We start from the raw sequence: 18,073 nt of genomic DNA, 5'->3' as shown, positions 1-18,073 counted from the left end.
ATCTGGACCCTATAACTCTGCCAGTGGGGAGTCTTAATGGGGACCTGAACAGCAAGGGAGCGCTCAGCCCCAAACTGACTGGGATCTCGGTGTGCTCTTAAAGAGAAATTGCACTTTACTGTGTGTATTTGTTATCCTTTCCTCCTATATGAGACGCCCCTCTCACTGGTGTTAGTGGTGAGGACTGAGGCTCCTTGATTGCTGGGCCAGGGCACGGGCGTCACACAGGTGCTCATTTATAGTCTGCAGTGCTTTGCAAGTTGGTTCTGTGCTATGCTTTTTTCTGAGTGGACTCTCATTTTATTGCATTTTTACACACTCTTCCAAATCTGAAGCTACAGTTAAAAATTGATTTGGGTTTTAAAGTATCCATTGTTATTTTTCTGAGCTCTTAGGTGAAGTATCAGCATTGCTCGTCTAATTGTGTTTTAGTCACTTTTCAAACTTAGAACAAAAAGCAGCTTTGACCAGCTGTGCAAGTTTAACTAGAGCTTGTGGTAATTAAATCTAGTGGGAGTGGGGTTTAAGCCTTTTCCAGACTCCTGGTATATCACAAAAGCAGTCAGCCAACTTAGTCACTGGGTGCTTGGAAGTTTGGAAATAAATCATTTTGACATAATTTTGCATCCAGGAAAGTACACTTATCAGTTCGGTTGTTTCTCACCCATCCTTTTCCTGTTGTGCTTTTAAAATTGAAAGCTGCTGAGCTTTCTGCCTCGAATGTATATCTGGTCTTGGAAGCTCCTCCCAAACTCACCTCCTCTCCTCATCTTACTGGGTACTGTCAGATGAAACTGGGAAGACCCTCCTCAGACTGTCAGTGTGCTTTGAAATTGCCTTAAAGTGTGTGCTCCTCATTGCTGACTTATCTGCCTTTGCATTGTCTTGTAATTTCTTGCAATTCATTTTTTGTTTTGATGCTGGTACCACCTTTTTATTTTTGGCTAACTAAAATGTGTTTTCATAATAAGAAGACAAGGACCGTAGATCTAGTGGCTATAGAAAAGTAGCATGGTCTGTCCGAGTTGGGAAACACACAGGGAGACTAAGTTAAATTTGGCTGGAAGTATTTTTAGCTGGTTTAGTCACTTTTCTTTGAATCCATAAATTTGGTGCATCTCCTCAGCTCTTAGTTCATTTCCACAGATCTCAAACTCTTGGCATCTACACCCGTGTTCTCAGAATGAATGGCTTGCTTCTGGTACCATCCAGGGTATAGACAAGTACTTTAAATTGAAATGTTGCACTTTTCTAAGTTATTTCTGAAGACTGGGGCTGCATTTTCAAATTATTGTATTGGAGTTTTCTGCATTTCATCACTTTAAAAAGTGTATCTGCTTTTCCTTGGACTAACTGCTGCTAGTCTGTTTTGAAATCACCTTAAAGTGTGTGTTCAACATTCGTGGCTTGGCTGCCTTAGAATCACCTGGAAATTATAATTATTTGTTGTAATTACTTGTTTGATTTGTTTCTTGTAATTTTTCAGTTAACTAAACTGTGCTTTTACATATAAAAAGACTGGGACTACAAATCTAGTTCCAGTAGAAAGGTAGTTTGGTCTGTCCTAGTTGGGAAACACAAAGAGAGGCAAAGCACCAAGCGGTACAAAATCACAATTCACTGACCGGTTCAGGTTCTTAAAGCTGTCCTTTAAATCTTCTTTCAGAGGAATGATATAAAACATATTTGAGGCCTTGGTGAATGTACAGAAACGAAGTTTATTAACTCACACAACCATAAGTAAAAAATAAAACCAATTGAAAAACATGACAGAATTAAGCGCTTTCATATCCCATTCAGGAGACTTCATCAGAATCATGTTCTTGGTTTTATTTTTTTACTTATGGTTGTGTGAGTTAATAAACTTCATTTTTGAACATTCACCAAGGCCTGGGGTGAATTGCTTTTACGTATCATTCCTCTGAAGAGCGGATTTGTGGAAGGGACAGCCTTTATTGGAGCCAGTTCTGAGTGGAATTGTGTTTTTTTGTACCGTTTGGTGCTTCATCTTTGGATTACTAGCTGTGTGTATCTACTGGCAGCCGAGGAGTCCCCCAGAGACATGGAAAACAGTCTGCTGTTAAGCGAACTTATTAGCGTTATCCAGAGCCATTCACAGGCTAATACTTTGACATCCGGACATGGTTTTATACCCCCCTGTGCACAGAGTAGTCCCCAACAGACGTCAGAGGCCGTGATGACATCAGACGCTGAGGAGGAGAGGCCCTGTACATCCAGGAGGAAACAAGGGAGCCCTGGCGAGTTCGCAAATCAGTGGCGGCTCAAATTTGTGTTCACAGAGGATTTCTAACAAAGAGAACGAAGGCGATAAGAGAACCAAGTATCTGGATGAATATGCCAGCATGGACTTTCACCAGTGGTTAAATAAGTCATTTTTACAAACGGGAACTGAGGACAGTAAAAAACGAAAGACCACCTCTACCTACAAGGACAAATGTAAGACACTTAAAACCTATCTTTCAAAATACAAATCCCTAGCTTTGGATAATTGGTACTTAAAACGATGTATTGATCAAAACATTGTGCCCAAAGGACTGAGACTTAAATTCCCCAATAACACGATCAAGGATTCGGATTTTTATAAAACTGTAATGACTATTTTAAATGAATGTGGTATCTGAATACAAAGCTATGATTAATAATAATGAAACTATTATGGAACAGTGTATGAGGAATATTGACACACTGAACCAAGAAATTAGTGATGATTTACTATTTAGTGGTGTTGAATACAGGAAAGACTACTAGAGGGTACTACAAGATGTGGATAATTTAATGTACAAAAATCATAAAAGGAAGGTTCACAAACTGGAAAGAGACCTGCAGGAATTCGAGCAGGGTACAGCCTACTATTGTGATAGTCGCATCAATTTTAATGGGGGTGGGGAGAACAAAAGATTTTATGTTAGAAATAATGAGAGCTTTAACCATGGACTTTGGGTTGAGAAAGAACATATGAGGGTGGGGGGAAATACCACACATATTGATAACAATGCTCATTATCAGGAATATGACAGAACAAAAAATAGGATGGGTAGCCCTTTAGGGGTGGAAGGGCCCAGGAGGTCAGAGAGAATAAGGAATTTAATACACCAACCTTCATATGTGGAAGTGCCCAGGAACCACCATCCATACCATTATGGGAATCCGAGGTACAGAACATAATGCAAACCATGGGTTTTTTCCCCCTCACATTGTGGCAACAATGATATTTGTTGCAACAACACTATTAGGGATGAGTCCGAAATGGCCCTTAACACCAATAGGAATTTTGGTTTGGTTATTGAGAATAACAACTTAGGGAAGACTATAATTTATACACAAAAGAATTTCAGTATATACAATTATACGGATTTACCCATTAATGAAAGTTATTTCTCCCTTTTTTCAAAAGGTTTTACCTTTGTCCCGGTTAAGGAACCAAGAATAGAGGATATCATTTTGGATGTGAAACTTTTTATTAGGAAACTAAATTTGGACTACATATTTAAGGGCAGGGTAAACCAGACAAAAAATATTCAGCTGACAAAGAGAAGTGTGTGCATGTGTGTGCTTTCTGTGGAAGGTTGGGCACCGAGCTGGCAACTCGACACTGTAAAACTCCACTGCCAATCATGAGCGGACAGGTGATATGCTGTAGCAACCCCTAACCGGGAAAAGCTGAAAGAAGAAGAAGTTGTTTTAACTTAACTGTTCAAGAAAGGAAATTACTTAAGGACCAGAGTGCCAACGAGAGAATACGAGTTATGAAACCAGACAAAAGGGGTGGGGTAGTTTTAATGGAACAATGGGACCATACGGCCAAAATGTTGGTCATACTGAATTCAGACAATAGGTACGTTGTGGTATCTAGAAACAAACTTAATATTTCTTATAGGAAGATTGACATTTCCCTAGAGGACAATTTATTACAAGGGTTGATAGACATGCAGTTACATCAGTTGGTTAGGGTATCAAAGCCAGTTATTCCGACGATTTCTGGGATCCCTAAAATACACAAGAGGATTGAAAATCCACCCCCAAGACCCACTGTCACGTCACAGGGTTCTAAGACGCAACCACTTGCCATCTATGTGGATACAAAATTAAAAAGGTTCTATTCTCTATACCCTCATATTCTCATTGATTCATGGGATTTTCTTAACAAAATTGGAACCACCGAATATAAAGACAAGATAATTTTTCTAACTATAGATGTAAAAAGATTTGTTTTCTTTGATACCCCATTCCAAAGGGCTGGTATGGTTTGAGGAGATGCTGGTGGAATCTGGGTTCCTGACAACGGGACGAGTTTAGGTTAGTCCTAGAAAACATGAAAATGGTGTTGAAGTATAACTACATTTATTTTCAAGGTGAGCTTTACCACCAACTGGACGGGGTTGCCATGGGGTCTTCCTGTGCCCCCATCTATGTAAACATTATAATGTTACACTGGGAAAAACACTGTATATTTAATGCTCAATTCAATAAATATATCCTTGGTTACTATAGACTTTTTAGATGATATATTCATTTTATGGCAGGGAGCCCAAGAACTTATTCCACGATTTATGGAGTACTTGAACCAAAAGACTGGGTTTTTACGGTTTACACACGAAGTTGGTTTAGATGAAACCCACTATCTTGATGATACGTTAACCAAAGACCACCCTAATAGAGTATTTAGGTAGAGAATATACAGAAAATAATGTTTTTCCAACTTGTGCCTGCACTATGATAGTGACCATCCCTACACACTTAAACGTAATACTGTCAACGGGCAAATGGTTAGGGTCGCGAGAATGACCTCAGATAAAACAGACCTTATCAATGAAATTGAGTATGTACACACTTTATTTGGTGAAAGGGGGTACCCGGACCATCTCATTAACCCCATCAAAAACAATATAATGGAAGGATGGGGAAGTAAGTACCTGCCCCTGTTGACTAGTGGGGATATACATAGTAGTTACAAAAAAGTTTGAATGGGACAGAACAAGTTACTCCACTACGACCATATCTGACACTGACACATCATGCTCACATTGGTTGGGTAAAAAAATGTATTAACACCTAGAATATGTTTAGCAGGATGCCCACCAAGGTGGAATGTTTTCAGAAACCACTGAAATACAGTTTCAAGAAAAACAATAATTTGAAGAATATACTTGAAAAGAAAATGGGACCAAATGGGGAAGGGGCATGTCAAAAATTTGGCACCTTTAAGTGTGGCAGGTGCTCCCAATGTCCCTTTATAGCCGGTATTAAGGATTTAGACATACCTAATATTTCCTTCAAGATTTACACTAAAAAGTATACCAGTTGTTACAAAAAAGGGGTAGTTTACCTAGCATATTGTACAGCATGTGGGGCATATTATGTAGGGAAGACAGAGCGGAACTTGAGGTTATGGATATATGAACATTTGTATGACATTAACAGGAAGAATGAGAACAATGCTCTTTATAGGCATTCCCTTACATGATGAGAGAGGGGAAGATTGGGAGACCCGTTTAGAATTTAGGGAAATGATCTGGCAATTGAGATTGGATGCGTGCAATAGTCCTGGGTTGAATGATCATATTTCCATTACTCCTGCCTTTAAACTATTAGCATCCAACCCAAAAAGGGAAAACCCTTGAGATGGCTGGCGTGGGCAAAACACACATATACACACCGGAGTGTATTAATATACAATATATTAATTATTTTCTCAATCACACACAATGCTTACATATTTTTATATACAATATATTAATTATTTTCTCAATCATACACAATGCTTATATATATATATATATATATATATATATATATATATATATATATACACACACACACACACACACACACACACACACACACACACACACATATATATACACACACACATTTTTATAAATATACAATATTATTTATTTATATACAATTTTAATATTTATACGTTTTTCCACAAACAAATTTTACTGTACACATTTATAACTATATATTTATATTTAGGAATCAACATAGAATAGGTTTCATTGGTGCGGACATTTGTTACAGGGCATTATATTTCTCTTTTAGGTACCCTTATATTTTGAATATAGCTGTCTTGGGTAATAGTGTAATTTGTTTTAATATACAGTGTTTATAATACATTTATACATACAAGTTATTATTAATGGGTCTTATACAAAATGGGATGACTTGCACTTTAGAGTGTTATTGGTAACACCAGTACTTTAACAGTTAATGTTGTTGTTTGTCTTTCGGCTTTTCCTAGTTAGGGGTCGCCACAGCAGAACTCCGGTCCGCTAATGATTGGCCATAGATTTTCACAAATGCAGAGGTGCCAGCTCGACATCCAACCTTCATCGACATTTACGCATGTCTTTCGAACGACCACCCAACCGCAGGGAGGACATAGGCACTCCCCACACTCCAGCCAAGAATCGAACGGGAGAACCTCTTGCTGTGAGGCAACAACGCTACTGCTGCACCACTGCAGATCAATAATGGTAGTAATTATGTTGTAGGCCAATAAAATTGTGTTATTTTGTACAACAACTATATAAATGAAGAGGAAACTTTCAGAACGTGATTCTGATAAAGTCTCCCGAATGGGAGATGAAAACGCTTAATTCTGTCACGTTTTTCTGTTGGTGTTATTTTTTACTTATGGTTGTGTGAGTTAATAAACTTCGTTTTTGTACATTCACCAAAGCCTGGGGTGAATTGTTTTTACTTGTCATTCCTCTGAAGAGAGGATTTGTGGAAGGGACAGCCTTTATTGGAGCCAGTTCAGCGTGGAAACACAGAGAGGGGCTTAAAGTGAGATAATTCCATTGGCCAGAGGGCTTTTTAGTTGGTTTAGTTACTTTTCTTTGAGTCTTTAAATTTGTCTGCTCATTGTGCTGTGGTGTTTAGCAGAGCCTTGTCAGGACGAACACAACTGGAAACTAATTTTTTTCCTGTAACTTTCCCCAGTATTCAGTTGCACAAACAGCAACAAATCTGTGGGCCGAGGAGCACTACCGCTCAAATTCAGTCATACATAGGTTCATACTAGATCTGCCCTAGGGCATTTATAAGCCTAGCCAGAGTGTGTATGGCTTTCGCCACCCATTTTAAATTAATTTTGCTATGCCCTTTTTCGAGGTTAGTATACTGTGCCTCTGTCTAACAGTGACACAGAAGTGATACCCGGGGTAAACCTACGATCTCCCATACACTCATCAAGATTCCTCTTGAAGAGAGTCAATGAGGGACTCTGCCTAACCTGGACTGGGATTTTATTCCAGAGTGAAGGGAGACTCTGGGTTATGAATCTGTCGCCTCCAGCATGTCCTATTTATTTCAGTGCTGAGGTTTAAGTCCCTCGAGCGCGTAGCTTGATGGGATTTGTATTTTCTGAGGTGCAGCATGTCCATTAATTCCGGGTTGGACATGGCTTTATACGTCAGGCACAGATCGCCTCAGAGCAGGCAGTATGCCACTGAGTAGAGCTGGAGTTTCTTTAAATGGGCAGCATACGGCATCTGTTTGAGCCCCTTGATCCTCTTGGTGAGGTACTTTTGGGGTCTTTCCAGTTGCTGCAGGTGTCTGGTAAGGTACATCCCAAAAGGGGCATTATGGGCCTGATGAGGGATGAGTAAAGAGGCACGATGACCTCCCCTGATCTAGATGTGAATCCCTTCATGATTAGGTGGGCTATATAAAATGTTTTTCTAACCACTTTGGCCACGTGGTTGTCAAATGAGAGATTGCTATCAACTTGGGTCCCCAGGTCCCTAATTACTTCTTCTGTACTTAATGGATTATCACCTATGTGGTAATTTGTGGGCACTTTGTTTTTGCCAAAGGGGTTGACTATACACTTTCTGGCGTTTAGCTTGACGCCATGGCTCTGGCACCAGTTGTCTGTTTCTATGAGGCCCTTTTGGAGGATGCTTGTGTCGGCTGGAGAGTCTATTATGGCGCCCAGTTTGCAGTCATCTGCGAACTTGGTCAGCCACAGTCCTTCCATGTTGGCCTGTACCTCCGAGAAATATATACCGAACAAGAGAGGTCCCAGGACTGAGCCTTGTGGGACGCCACTTGCAACTGGTTTGGAGTCTGACATGGCTCCAGCTATTCTAACCATGTGGGTTCTGTCCTTGAGCCAGTTTGCAACCCATCTAGTGACATAGGGGTTTATATTTAAGCTGGTGAGCTTATCTATAATGCCCGAGTGGGGTATTGTATCGAAGGCTTTTGCGAGGTCCAGGTAGGCTGTGTGGACCACCTTCCCCTTGTCAATGGCCTTGGTGACTGTTTCAAAGAAATCGACCAGGTTTAAGAGGCAGGATCTGCCCTTAACAAAGCTGAACTGGGTAGGATCTAGTGTCTGTAGGTCCCCAATATCTTTATTTATAAGGTCCATGATGATCCTTTCCATAGCTTTGCAGACCAAGCTAGTGAGACTTATGGGGCGATCCGTTGAGGCACCACCTTTGTGGAGAGGGACCACTGTTGCTGTATGCCACTCTTTGGGTACATATCCTGTAGTAAGGCTGAGATTGAACAGTAGTTTTAGGTTTGGGTTTAGCTCTTCTTGGAGTTCATGTAGGACACAGCCCAGGACACTGTCTGGTCCCATTGATGCTGTGTTTCTTGCTTTGGAGAGGGCAGCTCTTACCTGAGCATCTGAGATGTCAGGGGGGCAGCACTCTGCTGGGATCGATATTAGCCCTGTTGGTGGTGGGGGGGGGGGGTTTGCGTTGAACCTGTCAGCTAGGATGTTGGCAATGTCTGTGGGTTCGGTGTATTTTTTGTCATTTTGGACTAATTCTGAGCATATCTGGGAATTCCCACCCAGGTTCCTAACATAACTAAAGAAAGCCTTGTGATTATCCTTAATATCCTGTGCAATTTTTCTATCAAAGCTGGCCTTAGACGATTTTATGAGTGCCCGTAGTTTTTTGCTAATACTGATCAGAGATGCCTTCCCTTTTTGGGATTTTGCTCTGTCATGTAGTAGCTTCCTCCTTCTATTGTATAGTTTGTTTATGGCTGGGGTCCACCAGACAGGACGTCTGCCTTTGGAGGATTGGGTCTTGGTTTTATTTGGGATTGCATGATCCATGCATTCCTGAAGGTGTTCATAGAATGCGTTTATAAAAGGATTTTGTGGTCTGAGACGTATTATCCACAGGCCCGGGGGCTTTGAAGGATTCCACCTCGGTTTTGAGGAGTGTGAAATTTGCTTTAGAGAAGTTTTTCACTGTGGTTTTCTGGGCATGGGGTGGGGTCAGGATGTGAATATCCAGTGAGATTAGTTTATGGTCTGATCTTACCAGTGAGGGATACACTTCTGGTCTGGAGCATAGAGTCCCCATGTTGGTGATGATCAGGTCCAGTATGTTTTCACCTCTTGTGGGAGTGGTAACAAGTTGTTCCATAGCATTTGAATTTATAAATTCTAGGAACCTTTGGGCTAGGGTGTTGGAGCTAGAGTAATGCTCCCAGTCTATGGTTGGGTAGTTGAAGTCACCCAATATAATGGTGTTTGGCGAGACCTTCATATTTTCCAGTGTTCTCAGGAAAGCCGAGTGGGGTTCCTGGGTTTGGGAGGGTGGTCTGTTAGCAGGCTATAAACTGGAAGGCAGTTTTACACACTGTTAGTTGCACATGGATAGTCTCTGATGCTTCGTGCTGTGCCACCAACCTGGAGGTGTGGGTATCTTTGACGAATATTGATACTCCCCCTCCTTTTGTGGTTCGGTCCAAGTTTTGGGGCCGAAAAGCATGGTATGAGGTATAACCTGGTAATGCTGGGGTGCTCTCGAGAGCCTTGAACCAGGTTTCTGTTACTGCACAGATATCGATGCTCTCCATGCTAAGGAGAGTTTCAAGTGCGTGCATCTTGAGGTTTAGACTTCTGTAGCATTACTCTTAGTTTCTTATCCCTTGTGATACCTATGGAAGTGGGTTTGTCTTTTGAGCCTTGCCTAAAAAAGGCACTATGGGGGTAGCAAGAGCCTTTGCCAATATCCGAAAGCCCAGGGGTGACAGGTGCAAGACGTCCCTAGCGAAGCATCGTGGCTTGTCGAGCATGTCATCCCAGGCTGACAGGCATTGGATCCCCTTTGAATGACACCAATACTTAAGCCAATTGTTGAAATTGATAATCTTGTCTTCATACTGTGGCATCATTCTTGGTGAGGGTAAGATGCTACTCAAGGTCAGGGTCATACCGGCCTGGGCTACATGCTCAGAGAGCTCCTCTATGTCTCTTTTCATGTAGTCCAGGGAGGTACGTCTCAGGTCATTCACACCAGCATGGACAATGACTGAGTCATATTTGTACTTGCCTTGGAGTGACCTGAGTGCTTGTGTTATGTGGTGGATCCTAACGCCCGACATGCAGCTCACCGTGACCTTCTCCTTGTTCAGCCTGGTGGGCGGGACGTCAGTGTGCCTGAAGATAGAGTCACCTATTAAAAGTGTATCAGGTGTGTTGTTTAGCCTTAAGGGCTGTGACTGTTCGGCACACTGGCTTTGTGAGCTATGTGTTGCACGTGTTTTGTTTTGGGGTAGCGGATGCTTGGGTGTCTGCTTTGAAGGTCTCTGCTGCTTAGGCAGATTTTTATTTAGAGCCTCCAAGTATGTTTTTGTGTGTTTATGTGTTTGGTTTGCCGTCGTGGTAGGTCTATGTGAGACTGGAATTGTAGTGAGTGTGGTTTCCTTCTCCTCCTGACTGGTTACGCCAGTACTGAGTTGAGAGAGCTTAGCCTCCAGTTTGGCTATATGGTTGCATCTCTCACATGTGTTGGAATTTGTTGGGAGGAGGAGAGGGTTGTCTGTGTACATGAGGCAGTTGTAACATTGCCTCAAGATTCCCAAGTTCACCAGCTGGACCGGAGAGAAGATTGACAACTGACCTTTGGACATGCTAAAATAGTATTGGGAATTCCTTTATAATTGAAAAAAAGGGTCATAGCCTAGTTGTCCTTTCTATCTTCCCAACACTGAAGTTAGTCTGCAGTACCAAGCCTTTGTAGTTCACCTGAGAAAGACCTGACACCATGGCTGGTACTTTCCCAATATTGCCACCACCAGCTTGGTAGAAATTGGCATCCTAAGATAATACACTGATTGTCTCGTGTTCACAGACAATCCAACTAAACCTTACAGAAACAGATACAGTATGCAAGAAATGCAAGTACATAATGTCAGTGTAGGAAAGAGTCTCACACAAAAACACTCAAAATAACAGTCAGGTCGATGATAGCATAAGCATTGCACCCACCACGCACAGTATGACCTGACACACAGACCAAAATATGCAGAAGATCTCATAGATATTCATCTTACAAAACGAATCATCAGCAACAACAAAAGCACTCCACCAAAATAACACCAAACACATACAGCCAAACCTTTTGGAGCCTCAACTACTAACCCCATAAGGCAAGCCAAAACATTACCCAATATTATAACCATAGCAGCCTCCATTATGAGACATAAGATATACCACTCACCAGGCTGAATATGGAGAAAATCATGGTCAGTTTTCTATCAGAGGCTAAAATCCACCAAATCACCCACTCAATGAAGTCAGTAGACCACAAGTACTAGCATGACTTAGTCACACTCCATGTGGGTGTAAATGACCAGAGACGTACCTCCATGAACTCTATGAAGAGAGACAATAGGGAGCCCTCTCATTACGTGTCCCATGCTGGTATGTGCCTAGCACTGACATTCTACCTTCACCAAGAATGATGCCACAATACAAGCATCAATAACTGCTGGTGTTTCTGGTGTCACTCCAAGGAGTACAGTATTTGTCAGCATGGGAGAATATGGTCAACAAACCATGTTTCTTTACCAAGAATGGCCTACACCTGTCCCCTCTAAGCTTTTACAAACTGACTAAAACACTGTCTTCACCCATAGTGATGTTTTTGGGTAATGCCAAACTGACAAACCTTCCAACATAGCAAAAGTAACCCAAGGGAACCAGAAGTTGCTGTGTCTAAACAAGAAACCCTACCCGGGTAAATAAGGACATCTGTGTAGCTACGGAGACATGGTTTAAAGCCATGGAGTGCAACCTGGCAGTGCAGTGCTGCAATGCCTTCCACACAGTCAGGCAGACTACGGCAAAGGCAGGGACCAAAGGTGAAGATGTTTCAATCTGTAACAAAAAAACTCATCTCAAGACTAGGAAAACAGACAATGAGCTTGAGCTTCTCCATGTCCAGATTTGTGCATGTGTGTGAGAGTCAGGGTTAGGGTCAAGAATAGGTGATCGGACAGGTTTTGTGTGTGCGCAAGTGTGTGTATTTTAAGGTAAGGGTTAGGAAAGTAGATTGACTTAGCGCTGTTAGTGTGTGTTTGTGCACATCTGTGTGTCTGAGTTTGTCTTGTGTAGTGGGAATAATAAATGAAAAAATCCACTCTGGAGCCGAAGTACTCCATCCCAAAACACAGTTTAATGAAAAGGTCCACAAGAAAATAAATCCACAGTCAGTCAAGCGCTTTCGTCAAATGACTTCATCAGAACAAAGCATCATAGTAACATTTTCTTATATAACCATAAATAATTAATTCAATTAAGCCTTATTTAACATTTAAAGTGGCAATGTATCAAAATGTATATAAAAGAGTACAGAAACATAATAATATAATTTAAAAATGTGCAAAAATGCAAATAAAACACATTCGACACAAAAGTGTTTAAAAATATTTGTAAAACTGTTTGTAAAACTGTAAGTGGAGAAGGAAAATGAGTATAAGAACAGTATTTCATAATTTTGTAGCCCTAAACCTTAGTTCGGGCTTAATACTAATAAAATCATTAATACCTGGAGCCTCTGTGGCATTAAGCTTTAATTGCCACCTAGCTTCTGCTCTTAGTAATTTATTAGTCCAATCCCCCCCCTCTAAAATCCATGCTAACCACCTCTAAAATGCCAAATTTGAAGGAGTGGGAAGGGTTTATGTGGATATGCTTATATAATGCATTTTTTTCATCTTTTTTGGAAATACTATAACAATGTTCATAAATCCTTCAATTTAACCTCCTTTCTGTCTTCTCTATATAAAAATAACCACAGTCTTTACATCTAGCCATATAGACAACACCTGTGGTTGTACACGACCCTGGGGAAAAGACCACTTCTATTTCATAGGTACCCAATTTTATGCTAGGGACTTCAATAATATGGTTACAATAATCACAGGCCCCACATCTAATTGTCCCTTTCTTTTTATTATTATTCTTTACAGGGTGTCTATTCTCCAATACATATTTCAAATTGCTATTGACCCTATAAGTAAACAAGGGTTCGGCGCCAATAACTGACCACAAATCTTTGTTACCCTTGAACATAGCCCAATTATTTTTAATAATGTTTTTAACAAAGCCTGAAGTTTCACCATATGTTAATACCATAGCCTGGGAAAAATGTTTCCCTTCTTGTTGATTTTTGTTTATAATTTCATAAGTTGCCCCTAATAGGAGTTTATATCTAAGATTCCATTCACAAGTGACCTGGTCCCTAATACGGGTTAAAAAAATCGATAACCCCTAGCTAGGAACATGTCGAAAACCTTTTGTGTTTCATCTTCCACAAAGCTAAAGCTAGAACACATTCTAACCACCTTAACCATCTGGCCCTTCACAATATTTCTTTTCATAAATAGGGGGTGGTTACTAGTGAATTCCAGGTAATTATTAGAAAAAGTGGGTTTCCTAAAGACCCGAGATTGAAAACCTTTAATAATAGTGTCCTTAGTTAAATTCACATCTAAAAAATTAACCTGTTTGTCGTTACTGGTGCCAGTAAATTTAAAATATTCACAGGATCCATTAATATATTCAAGAAATTTATCACATGACCCTCCATTTTTCCATAAAATAAATAGGTCATCTAAAAATCTTAAATAAAGATACCAATCATCTTTATTACAAGAATTGAAAATATAATACTTTTCCCACTGATACAGGACAAGGTTAGCAAATATGGGGGCACAACTATTGCCCATTGCTACTCCTTTTACTTGTCTATAAAATTCCACCCCAAAGGTAAAAAAGTAGTTTTTCAGAACATTCTCCATCATTTCCAAAATAAAATTAATCATACTTCCACTTAAATTGGTTTTAGCTACTAGAACTTCTTGAAAAAATTCCAAACCAACATCATGTGGAATGCATGTAAAAAGATCAACTACATCCACCGTCGAGAAACAAACCTCATTACTAAAAAAAAGTCATTCTTCACCTTTCTCAAGAAATCCCAGGAATCAATTAATATATGATCTATGGGGGCCATTGCTTTACTGACCATCCAGTCAATAAAAATGCCAAGGGGATATGTGATACTGTTGTGTCCAGAAATGATAAGTCTAAATGGGGGGTCGATTAAACTCTTGTGTGTTTTCGGTATACCAAAAGCTATAGGTATAGTAGGATGTTCAACATGAAGAAAATTGTATTTAAGATTTTTAGATGAAAGATGATTGGTATATTTAAGAAACACAAAATGTTTTCAACATGTTCCTAGCTAGGGGTTATCCATATGATTTTGGTGCAACTGGGGCAACCTTAGGAAAAGGTGCTAACCCTAACCCAAACTTCAGGCTACTGTTATGGAGGACTGTTAGTGTTAATATCAGCAGAAAAAAAGTGTCTTCTTTTCTTGATATTATTAATTCAATATTTTTTGCTTTCAGTATTATGTATGTTCAAACATTTGTCTGCGTTTTCAATTCAGCATTAAATTAGCTCAATCACACACAATAAAACCATATATATATATATATATATATATATATATATATATATATATATATGGGTCTATGCCAGAAGATCTAAAGTTCAAAAGACTAAAAGGGCAAATTCCCGTGTCAGATATTTTGGTTTTCTCCAATGTTGTGCAACCTCAGAGTTGGTATATAAAATTAGCAGAGGCTGAGGAGGGCTTGCACCCCCTGCATTAAAAATGCTTTCAGTATGTTGAGTTTTAGATATTTTGATTTTCCTTCTTTTGAACTTTTGATCTTATGGTACAGAACCACAATATTATATATATATATATATATATATATATATAAACACACACATATACACACAAACACATTAATATGTATAAAAAACTCAAAGAAAAACAGTTTAGATGGTACTGATCTGCAGCTCTTCAGTGGAAACTACAGTATGTAGAAAACAAACAACAGCACAAAAGTGTAATTCAGTCACACCTACAAAAGTATTCTGTCAGCTCATCTGGACAACAGCATGAAATGATGAAAGCATCTCGCAAAATTTAAATTATTTTAATGGCTCACACCTTCCACTGTTTGACTAAGCAAACATTTCTTAACATTCAGTGCAATTTCTTCATAGTAATTTTTACAAAGATAATCACCCAAGTTCAAAAATCCTAATCCATTAACACCTTTTAATTAAAAGACTTGTAACTTCTATGTGTAAACGAGCATAACACAAACAAATGCATGACATAATTCTATACCTCTCAAACTTTTACAGCAAAAATCTGGATAAAGCCACAAATAATGAGGGACAAAGGACCAAAAATAGGGACACTTTTTAAACATTGCTCTTACAAACAATTATAAACAATATAAATTATAAACCACTTGTGACTACTGTGCCCTGGCCCAGCAATCAAGGAGCTTCAATCCTCACCACTAACACCAGGGAGGTCATCTCCTAGGAGAGGAAAGGAAAACTAATACACACAGTAAAGTACAATTTACCTTAAGTGCACACAGAGATCACAGCCAGTCTGGGGCTGGTTGCTCCCTTGTTCTCCAGGTCCCCAATAAGACTCCCCACTGGCACAGCTATAGGGTCCAGGTCTCAGCCTAACTGGGCAAGCTAGAACCTCCAGTACCCTCTCTGTCCAACCAGTGCTTCATGTCCCTGCCCAAGTAGCTGACACAACACACACACTTTGAGATAAGTATTTAGACAACTTCACAGGCACTCTCTTATAAACAAGTATACATAATGACAGGTTTTGCATTAGCATGAATTTTCTGAAGGACAAAGTCTGAAACTCGTATGTCTGTCATTATTTTCTGACTTCAGTCCTCAGTGATGTCAGTGATTTGCCAAACAACACAGCTTTATGAGCAACAAACCAAAAATATGAGGCAAAAATCTGGACAGTTGAGAAGTATGCATAATTCACTTATCACAGCTCAATCGGCATGGACGTACTAAAATGTATTTATTTATTTGCCATTTGTTAACTGGGTTAGTCTGGCTGGGTAGGTGCCCTTTTTCACCAAGGAGAAAAGCTCCAGATACAGAGATTACAATTAGTTACCAATGAGAAATATAGACATAAACTAAAATATACAAAGAAAATATTACTCATCTTAAACATTGTTAGAAAAGACACACTGATAATCTTAAAATACATGTATGGTAATAGTTGGGTGATAACATATAGGAGAAAACGTAAGGAAGGATTAGTATGTAGGCAAGTCTTACATATAGCATGGAATCTAGTCAGAGAACCATGGGGAGGGGACAAGATAAGTGGATTGTAAAACGTAGGTGAAAGTTATCTGATAAATGGATGTAAGATATAGGTGAGAGTTACCTGATACAGTAAATAGGGTTAAGAATGAGGTGCATTGTTACTAAAATAGAAGTAAAAACATACAAACAGGAGTGTCTGAGATGTAGGAAATGGAGATAGTGGCTTGCAGGAGAAAGAAAGAAGGGGGGAATGTTTCAATCTTTACAAATTAATCAAAATCGTTTAAAAACAGTAGTCAAATCATTACAAGTTTACAAAATAAAACTGTCTTTTCTGAAAAGTATAGTACTGAAGTACAATTTAAAATACTGCAGAATGACAGCTTCTCTGCTTTTCCACAAAAGGTGAAGGAAAACGCTCCGATTAAATCACGAACAAATGAAACGCATGCTGTTCATATCATTATAACGAAATTAGAAAATAATTAATGTATAATCACAAGCTACTTTGCTTAACCAGTGCACTGTTACCTTTCCACTCCTACATAAAAAAATTAAGAATCCAGGATATTTTACAAGGAAAACGACGAAGGAATAGCATCTACCAAACTTAAGCTATTTCTGACAAGGATATCAGACACTCTGAATAGTAAGTGTCACACGAAAGCAAGTCTGCAACTGGAAGGAAAAAAGATATTCATCTGAGATGTCTGCCTCAAACTCTTCAGGCTCACCTCCAGCCAGAAAGTACTTCTCACCTTAACTACTGCTGCTGTGCAACTACAAATGCCTCTCAACAAAAATTGTGCTGTACTCTTCGCCTCGCACCAAACTTCTTTGTGATCTGAAGTCAGGATTCTTCTTTCGATCTCCTAAATGCCCCCATAGACTTTTTGTCAGCCTTTTCAGTTTCATAAAAGATAAATACCATTGTAATGGGGATTACGAACCGCAGCCACAGTACGCTGCCATTGGGATCCCATAGTCCTTCGAGTTTGTCAATAGACGTCACCTGAACGGAAGAATGTATTGCGTATTGATCCTGCGACTTATGGGAAGTAATGTGGAGTTAGAACATTTTACGTTGTTTTTATGTGTTTAATTGAAACAGAGCTTAAGTGTTGTCGTGTATTACTAGCATTGCTTATAAGCAATAGGAATACATGCACTACTTAAACAGTACCTTTATGTAACGTTGGCTGAAGAAGTTTTAAGTGACACATTGTGTAATATTTTTGTTCGGTAGTTTATATTTTTCGATGGGAAATAAACACGGACTTGCTTTTCTAATAGATCCTTACATACAATAAATCATCTGTATTGAAGTACCACTTGTGACATAGGGAGTCATACAATTATATAAATGAATACAAACTATACCAACATTACAAACATTATATATCTCCCTTAATCTTCTGTGCAGTCATCGGCAATCCGGCATTACATAGCTCAGACAACTTCTGCCTTCCCTTAAACCCCATTCATCCTCCAAAACATTAATATGCATGTACTGTTTCCACGAGGCAAATGGTCACAGTTGTATGCTTATTAAATCTGTTAAATGCATGAAAATTTTCGAGTCGTGGGAAGAGG

At 39.5% G+C, this 18,073-nt stretch overlaps 1 protein-coding gene across 1 annotated transcript in view; it reads right to left on the bottom strand.

Moving 5' to 3' along the window:
- The window catches only part of DHX38 (DEAH-box helicase 38), a gene marked incomplete in the record, with an annotated part of 1,902,786 nt that extends 1,885,283 nt beyond the window's left edge, over window positions 1–17,503 (bottom strand). Inside the window, 1 exon segment of the mRNA XM_044081902.1 lies at window positions 17,239–17,503.
- Between the last annotated feature and the right edge of the window lie 570 nt (window positions 17,504–18,073).

Source organism: Protopterus annectens, chromosome 8.part1, assembly GCF_019279795.1.
Source record: "Protopterus annectens isolate FY-2018-M chromosome 8.part1, PAN1.0, whole genome shotgun sequence".
In the NCBI taxonomy this organism is placed as follows: Eukaryota; Metazoa; Chordata; order Ceratodontiformes; family Protopteridae; genus Protopterus; species Protopterus annectens.
Note: the sequence above shows the minus strand (reverse complement) of the source record. Positions and strands in the feature narration are given on the sequence as shown.